The sequence below is a fragment of the Hyperolius riggenbachi genome, chromosome 5 (assembly GCF_040937935.1).
Source record: "Hyperolius riggenbachi isolate aHypRig1 chromosome 5, aHypRig1.pri, whole genome shotgun sequence".
NCBI lineage: Eukaryota > Metazoa > Chordata > Amphibia > Anura > Hyperoliidae > Hyperolius > Hyperolius riggenbachi.
The window spans coordinates 407,059,285-407,070,131 of NC_090650.1; positions in this window are offsets into that span (position 1 = coordinate 407,059,285).

Below are 10,847 nucleotides of genomic sequence, written 5' to 3' on the forward strand. Positions count from 1 at the left end.
TATTAGTAATGCAAGGTTACCACATGCCTGAAATCGGGCTGTAAGGAATTTCAACGACATCACATTGGCCTCAATTCACTAAGATCATGCTGGAGATAATAAGGCAAGAGATAACTTACCTCCACACAGTGAGAGAGTTATTTTATCTCTTCATTCCTTAAGTTACCTCTTCTGTAGTTAATTTACCTCCTCTGTAGTTAATTTACCTCCTCTGTAGTTAATTTACCTCCTCTGTAGTTATTTTCACACAGCAATTAATAAACAGCCTGTCTTTAACTTTGGAGTTATTTTAAGGATTGAAGAGTTAACTTAAAGGGAAGGTTCAGGGAGGGGATTCAAAAAATAAAAATAAATTTCCACTTACCTGGGGCTTCCTCCAGCCCGTGGCAGGCAGGAGGTGCCCTCGCCGCCGCTCCGCAGGCTCCCGGTGGTCTCCGGTGCCCGACCCGACCTGGCCAGGCCGGCTGCCAGGTCGGGCTCCTCTGCGCTCCATTTCCTGGGACTTCTGCGTCCCACGACGGCGCGCTGACGTCATCGGACGTCCGCCGGGCTGTACTGCGCATGCGCAGTAGTTCTGCGCATGCGCAGTACAGCCCGGCGGACGTCCGATGACGTCAGCGCGCCGTCGTGGGACGCAGAAGTCCCAGGAAATGGAGCGCAGAGGAGCCCGACCTGGCAGCCGGCCTGGCCAGGTCGGGTCGGGCACCGGAGACCACCGGGAGCCTGCGGAGCGACGGCGAGGGCACCTCCTGCCTGCCACGGGCTGGAGGAAGCCCCAGGTAAGTGGCAATTTATTTTTATTTTTTGAATCCCCTCCCTGAACCTTCCCTTTAAAGACAGAAGAGTTAACTTTAGGTTTGCCTAAGGTAAATTGTTTCCAGAACACTACATGCCTTATCACCATGGTGATAACTCTAGAAGAGTTATTAAAGACAAGAGATAAGCTTAGTGAATTGAGGCCATTGTGTGTTTGTATGTGATTAGCATTTTGCTGTTTTCCTGCATTTTTAAAATCGGAGGGCAGGTCTGATTTTTTTTTTCCTGCACAATTTGTGATTTGTTTCAATGCAAGTCAGTAGGGTTGCAGAAAAATGTTGCACACACATAAATAATGCTCACAATTTTGACATTAATTATACATTTTTTTTTAATGTAACTGTAACAAGTAATTTTTTTGCAATGCTGAAATAAGCTTCCCTGCAACCATGACAACAGTCTTCTGTTTGGTAGATGAACCAGCTCTAAATTGTCTTCTTTGGGCGTGATTCACAAAGCGGCGCTAAGTGTTAGCGCCGCTGTGAAAAGCCTCTTTGTACCCCATAAGTAACTCTGCACGCAATAACGACTGCGCAGAGCTACTTCGCGCTCAGCCCCGCTCAGTGCGTGCGCATCGCACATCACAGGTAATAGTGCGCGGTACAATGTTATCGTCGCACCTGCTGCCCCTTAAACGTTGCACCTGGTGTGCCAAAAATGGTGCATTGGGTGCTCCCTAAACGGCATATCAAAGCGCTGCTTAACAGGCACCCGATGCGCCGTTTTCGGCACACCAGGTGCGGCGTTTAAGAGGCAGCGGGTGTGCACTATTACCCACGATGCGCACTGCGTGCGCACTGAGCAAGACTGACAGGCACACTACTTAGTGCCGTGATTTGCGCCCACTAAGTGATAGGGCTCACTAATGGGCTTAACGCCGGTTAGTGAATCAAGCCCTTTGTAAGTAAACAACAGTTCATGGTCAGCCACACCCAGTTTAGACCCCTCAGGCCCCATTCACACTTAAAAGCGCAAAACTGCGGGAGTGATTTTTATGCAATTTAACGCAGAAAAATCACTGGACACTGCAGCGATTTTCCCGCAATTGCATTTAGCGCTTCTATTGCACTGAAACGCGATCCCCGGGAAATTGCCTGAAAATGGTGCTACACATTTACTACACGTTTGCGTTTGGCAATTTGCATTAATCACCGCCGATTAACACAAATCGCCCAAGTAAGAACGGGCCCATAGGGTATTATAGCACTAGCACTTTAAAAAGCGCGAGCGCTTGAGCGTTTTGCCAAACTCGCCGGAAAAACGCTCTAGTGTGAAAGGGCCCTTAGTGTACACTTGTGTCCTGGTAATGAGCAAAATCAACTATGTGTGCTTTATTAAGATTACCTCAAAAAATGTTATATTTTGCAGGATCCGCTCACAAGCCCACCATTGCTGCGCAGGGTCCCGCTGAATGTATCTGACAGCTTATCAGATATACCCTTGTGGTCAGGCTCAAGGCTGGATTTTGACATTTCGTGCCCCTAGGCCAGGTATGTTGTGGCTCCCCTTTTATCTGCAGCAGCCCCACTCCCATTCCATGTGCAGCCCCCTCTTCTATGTGTATCATCCATGTACTGTAGGCCATCATTTTCATGTACAGTTCCCTTTGGCATCTGTTTCCCCTCTTCATGTGTTGCTCCCCATTTTCAGCCTCCTATTTCAGCTGCGCTGCGGCTGACCAGTTGACCAAACCAATTGGCCCATAAGACTTACTGCCAGTCGTCCCAGGGACACACTGGGGAATGTGATGTATACTGTATTGTAATGTAATGTTAACTTGATGCTTCTGCTGTCGCTGCTATCTATCTTATGTCTCTCTATGTCTTCTTCCTGAGCTACATGTATTGTGCCAAAAACAATTCCGGGTGCGACCCAGTCACGCTTGGCGAAATAAATGATTCTGATTCTGATTTCACAATGTAGCAACCCCTCTCATGTTTAGGTGGCCTTTTTTGCTGCAGCCGCCAAAGACTGGGGCCTTTGTGGCCTTTCCAGAAGTCCGCCCCTGACCATGCGCCTCTCTGTGTATAAGTGGGGTTGTACTGTTCATGTGCAAATACAGCTATGACTGTGCAATAAGCCGAAGCTGCTCTCCCCAAGTGACTTCATGCTACTGCACAGACACAGCTGTACGCACGCGTACAGAATGGCCGCATAAGTACATTAAATAAAACCTGTAACGACAAAAAGTTGCCCTGGTGGGGTATTCACCTCGGTAGGGGGAAGCCTCCGGATCCTAATGAGGCTTCCCCCGTCCTCCTGTCTCCCAGGCGTTCTCGCTCTGGCCCCCCGAACATCGGGGATGTAAATATTTACCTTCCCGGGCTCCAGCGCAGGCGCAGTATCGGCTCTCCGCTCAGAGATCACTGTCGGGCTGCTCTACTGCACAGGTACAAGTCTCCTGCGCCTGTGTAATAGAGCGGACCCGACAGAGATCGGCTTTTTTCGCCTATCTCCGAGCTGAGAGCCGCAACAGCGCCCCCGCTGGAGCCAGGGAAGGTAAATAAATTCAGCTTGTCAGGCTTGTCAAGCCAGGATTGCCGGATACTTCGTAGGGGGGGGGGGGGGGGGGACGACTTGGGGGAGCGATGGATTGCCTGCAGCTACAGCGGAGGGGGAAGCCTCATTGGGACCCTGGGGCTTCCCCCTCCCGAGGTGAGTACCCCCAGGAGAGTTTTTTTTGTTACAGGATCTCTTTAATGGGAGCACAGCCGCAAACAAGAAGTGGGTTTTGGCCAGGGATGGTAGGATTAAGGAGGGCATTGGAAGCCTCTGGACCATCCAGTGGATTCCCTCTACTTAGCTAAGAATCTTACTTTTTTAAACTTTTTTTTGTCATGCTACAAATTTACTTTCTTGACTAACTGTAGACAGTTTTATTGCAAGCTTTCAAAATTGTAAGTTTCTTCTGCAGTCATGATACAGAACTGGATCAGATGCTTACATCTTGATGCATGTGATGGTAATCATGGTCGATGACAGCTCTTACGAAGTAACTTATGATTTTAGTAGGGAGATGACCTCTTACCAACCATGGCATGCATGACTGCCTAACGGGCCATCATAAAAATGCATGGGGCATATTAATTCCAGCATACTGTATATCACAGGAAAGCTCACTCCAGGGATTGGGAAAGGTGGTGGAATCAATCGGGCAAGCCACGCTATAGAAGTTCACGGAACACCTGTGCATGTCAAAACTGCTCTTCAGTGCTTAAAGTGTACCTTAGAGGACATGTGACATGAGATAAACATGTGTATGTACAGTGCAAAACATATTAATAATCAGGCTGTTTTACTTGTTTTATTTTGTTCACTGAAAGAGTTAATTTCGAGGCATGGAAATGACAGCTTCTGTGTTGTCGGTAACGCGTCGGGAATGTAGTAAACATCACTGATTACAGCTATAAAAGTTTTCCTGGAAGAATAAAACTTCTAATGCTAGGTACACACAATGCATTTTTTCAGTCGATTTTCAGTTTGATCGATTTTCGATTTGATTTTCCGGCCGATTTCCCGCTTGATTCTCTTATCTTTTCTTATCTATTTCCATTCACTTCTATGAGAAATCGGACATGACGAAAGTTATCTATGGAACCATCTATCTATAATGCTGAATACACACGCTGAGATTTCCCGTTCGATTCCTGGGATCGAATGGATCGAATCGATTATTTCCAACATGCTCGATTCGGATTTCGATCGTTTCTGCCATCGATTTGCATGTTAGGTATGCCAAATCGACGGCAGAAACGATCGAAATCCGAATCGAGCATGTTGGAAATAATCCAACGTGTGTATTCAGCATAACACACAATTGTATGGTCTGTACCTAGCATTATGGCAGGGAGAGATAGAATACATGAACTATTGACCTTTTTCCTACTCTGGGACACTAAATAGGCTGCCACTGATTAGAGGCCGTAAAATATTTAACCTACTTTGTAAATGTTTAAATTTAAAAGAAAAGTGATGAGATACTTTAAAAAGTCATTTTTAGGAGTAGGAGGATACATATAATTGTTTATCTCATCAGTGTATTTTCACCTTAGGTTCACTTTAACTTGAACTCATCCACTGTAACAAGCAGTACCTGGCCCAATAAAAGCAGAAGAAGTGTTGGATCCAAGAGGTAATAAGGATCAAGTTCATAAACGCTCAACCCCCATGACAACACATACCAATCGGTGCAGGATCTAGAGAGCCAGTCCTTTAGCAAATACAGTGAAGAAAGGATCCGCAAACCAGGGTTGGCTTAGTGAAAAAATGTCCGTTCTTTATTAGAAAAATCCACATGACAGAAAATGTGCAATAAAATCACAGGATCGACTGACGCGTATCGGGCTTACAATCTGCCCTTAGTCATAGTCAAAGTGAACCTGTCAAGGAGGCAGCTTATAAATGGCTGAGAGGGATGACTCCACCCCTCACAAGCCAGCAGCCAGGTCCTTGAAGGGAAACATTACAAACAAATAGTAAAAGCAAACTTACAATGTATAAAATATTACAAAAGGGTATAAAAAGGTAAGAGTAATGTAAAACAGAAGAAAGATAACCACTGGACTACAATATTATTACAATGGAGCTGCGATGTTACTACAAGAAAATACCACAAGAAGAGAGGGCAGATACAAGGACAGAGGGGTACTGTACTCATCAGTAATCATATACTAAATTCAAATCCCAACGCTTATTCAAACCCGCAGGTGCACGAGTGCCTAACCTATGGATCCAATATGCCTCTCGTTTCAACAAGAATCTTTGTAGATCACCTCCTCTAATGGGACAGGTGACTCGTTCAACTCCCTGAAAGCTGAACGATCTTAGATTACTTTTATGTACAGTTTCAAAGTGTTTGCGGACAGCTGACTTCTGAAACGTGTTCCAATGTGTGCCGCAGTAGTGCTCGGCTATTCGTGCTCTTAAATTGCGAGTAGTGCATCCCACATACTGAAGCTTGCACTCTAAACAAGAAATACTGTAGATGGTGTATTTCGTGTCACAGTTGACATATTGTTTGATGGGAAAGCTAGTATTAAATGTATAGGAGGGTACTGTGGTCGGTAACAGTAAAAAAAGGCGCAGGAGGCTAGTGGACAAATCGGGCGCCGCCATTCACTCCCATAATAAATATCGTTTAATGGGCGCCAGATAGGAAAAAAGGGCGCCGGAGAAAAATAACGTTTTAAAAGCGGCGCCCGGAGACTTAATGTTGTATTACTGCTTCTCATGATTACACATTATTTAATGATTTATACATTTTTTAATATTATTTTTAAACGAAAAACAGTACAATATTTTTTTCAAACATTATTTTTAAACGAAAAACAGTACAATTTTTTTTTTTTACATTATTTTTAAACGAAAAAACCGCACAATATGTTTTTGAAACGTTATTAATGCTTATCACAGGGGGGTCTTAGGTTTAGGCACCAACAGGGGGGTCTTAGGTTTAGGCCCCAACAGGGGGGTCTTAGGTTTAGGCACCAACAGGGGGGTCTTAGGTTTAGGCACCAACAGGGGGGGTCTTAGGTTTAGGCACCAACAGGGGGGTCTTAGGTTTAGGCACCAACAGGGGGGTCTTAGGTTTAGGCACCAACAGGGGGTCTTAGGTTTAGGCACCAACAGGGGGGTCTTAGGTTTAGGCACCAACAGGGGGGTCTTAGGTTTAGGCACTTACAGGGGGGTCTAGGGGTTAGGGGTAGGTACAGGGAGGGTTACTTAGGCACCAACAGGGGGGTTCTTAGGTTTAGGCATCAACAGGGGGGTCTAGGGGTTAGGGGTAGGTACAGGGAGGGTTACTTAGTAAATTTTTTTTTAAACGTTATTATACGTTTCACTATTTAAACGAAAGATTAACGTTTTTACAATTGCCGATTTAATGCACATTATTTAATGATTTATAACTTTATAAAACATTAATTTTAAACGAAATACAGTACAATACATTTTTAAACGTTATCCATGCTTATCGTATAAAACCCCGCGCCCTTTTTTCCCAGCGCCCCTTTTTAACATACGCACTGTGGTCCCCCGCTTGTGACAATGACAGTATTTACAGGTTCGATAACCACAAGGGTATGAGCCTACCGTAGTCAGCCATGTAGGGGTATGTAATGAAGAAGGGGACCCTTCTTCATGACACGAAATACACCATCTACGTTATTTCTTGTTTAGAACACGTTTCAGAAGTCAGCAGTCTCCAAACACTTTGAAACTGTACATAAAAGCAATCTAAGATCGTTCAGCTTTCAGGGAGTTGAACGAGTCACCTGTCCCATTAGAGGAGGTGATCTACAAAGATTCTTGTTGAAACGAGAGGCATATTGGATCCATAGGTTAGGCACTCGTGCACCTGCGGGTTTGAATAAGCGTTGGGATTTGAATTTAGTATATGATTACTGATGAGTACAGTACCCCTCTGTCCTTGTATCTGCCCTCTCTTCTTGCGGTATTTTCTTGTAGTAACATCGCAGCTCCATTGTAATAATATTGTAGTCCAGTGGTTATCTTTCTTCTGTTTTACATTACTCTTACCTTTTTATACCCTTTTGTAATATTTTATACATTGCAAGTTTGCTTTTACTATTTGTTTGTAATGTTTCCCTTCAAGGACCTGGCTGCTGGCTTGTGAGGGGTGGAGTCATCCCTCTCAGCCATTTATAAGCTGCCTCCTTGAAAGGTTCACTTTGACTATGACTAAGGGCAGATTGTAAGCCCGATACGCGTCAGTCGATCCTGTGATTTTATTGCACATTTTCTGTCATGTGGATTTTTCTAATAAAGAACGGACATTTTTTCACTAAGCCAACCCTGGTTTGCGGATCCTTTCTTCAAGGTAATAAGGATCAGCTGTCCCCGGGATATGGGAAGAATGCTGTACATTGTTAATTTTGAAGCCCATGAGGCTTTGCAAATGGAGTGTTGTGGCTGCTCACCAGATAATAAACATTAGTCGCACAACAACTTCAGCACGGTGGAGTAGTGGTTAGCGCTCTCGCCTTGCAGCGCTGGGTCCCTGGTTCGAATCCCAGCCAGGTCAACATCTGCAAGGAGTTTGTATGTTCTCCCCGTTTCTGCATGGGTTTCCTCCGGGCACTCCGGTTTCCTCCCACATCCCAAAAACATACAGATAAGTTAATTGGCTTCCCTCTAAATTGGCCCTAGACTACAATAAATACACTACACAATACATATGACTATGGTAGGGATTAGATTGTGAGCCCCTCTGAGGGACAGTTAGTGCAAAGACTATATTCTCTGTACAGCGCTGCGTAAGATGTCGGCGCTATATAAATACTAAATAATAATAATAATAATTTTAACACAGATACATGATTCATGAAAACAACTAATCCAAGATGTTAGTCTACAAACATTGCAGAAAGATTGGAATATATCGGCTTTTTGTGCGTGCAGATAATCTCTATATGTAGAAAGATGTAGTGCTTTACTTTTAATCTAAGCCAACATTTACATGGCTTGAAGTGAAAACACTCCAGAAGTAAATAACTAGATATTCCTTCACCTTATCTGAACTGATGAAGGCTCTTGATTAGAGGTGAAACATTTTAAAAGGATACGTAAAAAAGTCCAGCTTAAAGCAGACCTGAATTCAAAATGATCTCTTTGCTCTAAAAGATAAGCAACAGCATAATACCTTTAAAGAAAAAAAATATTTGTTACAGCTGATACAAACCCTGCAATAAATCTGCAGTGTGTCTATTTCCTGCCTTCATGGTGTCAGACATAGGGTTACCATCCTACAAATTAGCTGCTCTGCCCTGGCATGGGAGATTCCTGAGCTGACACAGCTGAGAGATCAAATTATGGTGATGATTAGTCACAGATGAGGGGGGATTAGACAGGCTAAACTCTCTAAATACATACAGGGTGCATTTCTCTGTGTTTTCCTTCTGTCCTGTGCAAGAGCTCAGGTCCACTTCAGGTTCCACTCTGGGCTCAGTTTCAACTCCAGTGATGTTTATCCTCTCACTGTTTGCTCTAGTGCCTGGCATCTCCATCTCCTCATGTCGTGTGTAATCACGTGATACAGGAGGAGATGCCGGGCACTAGCACGAGTGGTGAGAGGATTGGCAGTGAGCACCTGGAAGAGGTGAGAGAAGCGTGGCTACTGCTGCACATATACTCTGCTGTATATATTGGGCTGGGGAGCACAGGACAAGCGGAGCAGTGGAGCACAGAGCAGGATGGGGGGAGCATAGCAGCGCTGTGTAATATGTTGGCGCTTTATAAATAAAATAAATAGCAGAGGACGAGGGAGCGATGTAGTGCAACATAGGATGAGGGGAACACAGGATAGGGGGAACAGAGGAGCATAGCACTGGATGGGATGGGGGCACATGATGGGGAGAGCACATCACAGGACATGGGGCGGTAAATGTACAGTTCTGGCCCTGTTGTTGTGTGCTTAATATCCTACTGCACAGGCGCAGGATGCTTCCCATATCAAAAGGCTTTGCTGCCATCCTTATGTCCACAAGGTAAAAGCCGCGGAAACTTCTTCCACTCAGGCAGAGGCATTACTATAAATCATGCCTCTCCCCCCAGCAAAACTATGTTTAAGCCCTCCAATAGTCACACCCTTTCCCTTGCCAACCCCCTGCGACCCTCACAGCCTGGGGTTCCATCTTGCAAAGGTCATAAAACAAGTTTGGACATCGTAATCTTCACACCTATAACAAGTGTAGCCACAAGAACACCTGATCTGAAGGATGAACCCCTTTAACCTTCCCAGCGTTCAATTTCCCCAGGATTTCTGTGCAAACAGTGATAAAATTTATTTTTAAAACTTTTTTTTCCTGTAACTTGCCAAAATGTGTCAAGCAAGGGTCTAGTATACAGTGCAGGAGAGTATTGATGTGTATGCATGTTTATACTGTTCACAGCATGTTTTTTTGAACGGACATTTCTGTCCATACCGCTAGGAGGGTTAACAGAGGGCATGAGGTAGTAATTGGGGTCCCCTTACAGCTCCGGGCCTCTCTGCAGACACGGGGTTGCTCCCCTCCCTACCCCTGCCCTCAGGGTATTTCTATGGCAGTGTACAGACAACAAAATGAACCTGTGTAAAAGAACCAGTGGCATCTGTGATGATTTGCTCAGCTGCCTGTGCAGGCAGCCAGCCTTTTGACCATTGTGTAGGTTTGCATGCTGCAGTACTCTGGAAAGAACAGCTTCTGTCAGTTTTGCAGCTTGTGCTTGCAGAGGAATTTGCATATGTTGTCTTGCAAATTGCCTGGCCACAGTCATTGGAGGCGTGTACTATAAGTACTATGTCTTTCCCACAATGCTTCGCTGTTCATAAGGATTTCGTCCTATGTAACACTCCTGGTGGGGTGTCAGCCTTGCTCTCTGTTTGAACATCAGCTTAGAGTAATTCCTAAGTCTGCGCTAGGCAGATTTCCCTAGTGCTGTTAGGATTGTATTATCTGTATTGCCTGTTCTGTCTTGTCTTGCCTGTTTGCCATTGTCCTGTCCCTATGGTGGTTGACAGGAAATGGTTCTGATCTATGTTCTTGGAGTATAGCTGGTGCAGCGGTTGCTACCAGCTATCTCTTCTGTTCTGTCTTCTGGGATCGCGCTAGCTACTTTGTGCTAGCGCTGGGGATCCTTCTGTTCTGTCTCCTGGGATCGCGCTAGCTACTTTGTGCGAGCGCTGGGGATCCTTCTGTTCTGTCTTGTCGGTCGCGATTGCGCTGTCACCAGCGGCGGTTGATAGCGAATCGTTCTGTCTTGCTGAGATCGCACTAGCCGCTAGCGTTAGCGGCTGTGGATCTTTCTGATCTGTGTTCCTGCTTGGATCACACTTGCTCTGGCGGAAGAGCGGTGGATCCTTCCTGCCTAGTTCTTGTTTTTCGTGTGTCTGTCTTGTCCGCTGCGCTTGCTACAGGCTCGGTGAGGTAACCGTTAAGCAAGCGCTCGCGTCCCCTGTTTCATGTTTGTCTGTTTATGGTTAGTTAGGCGTGCTTGTCTCTATTGTGCTTATCACGTGGAGATCGCGCATAACC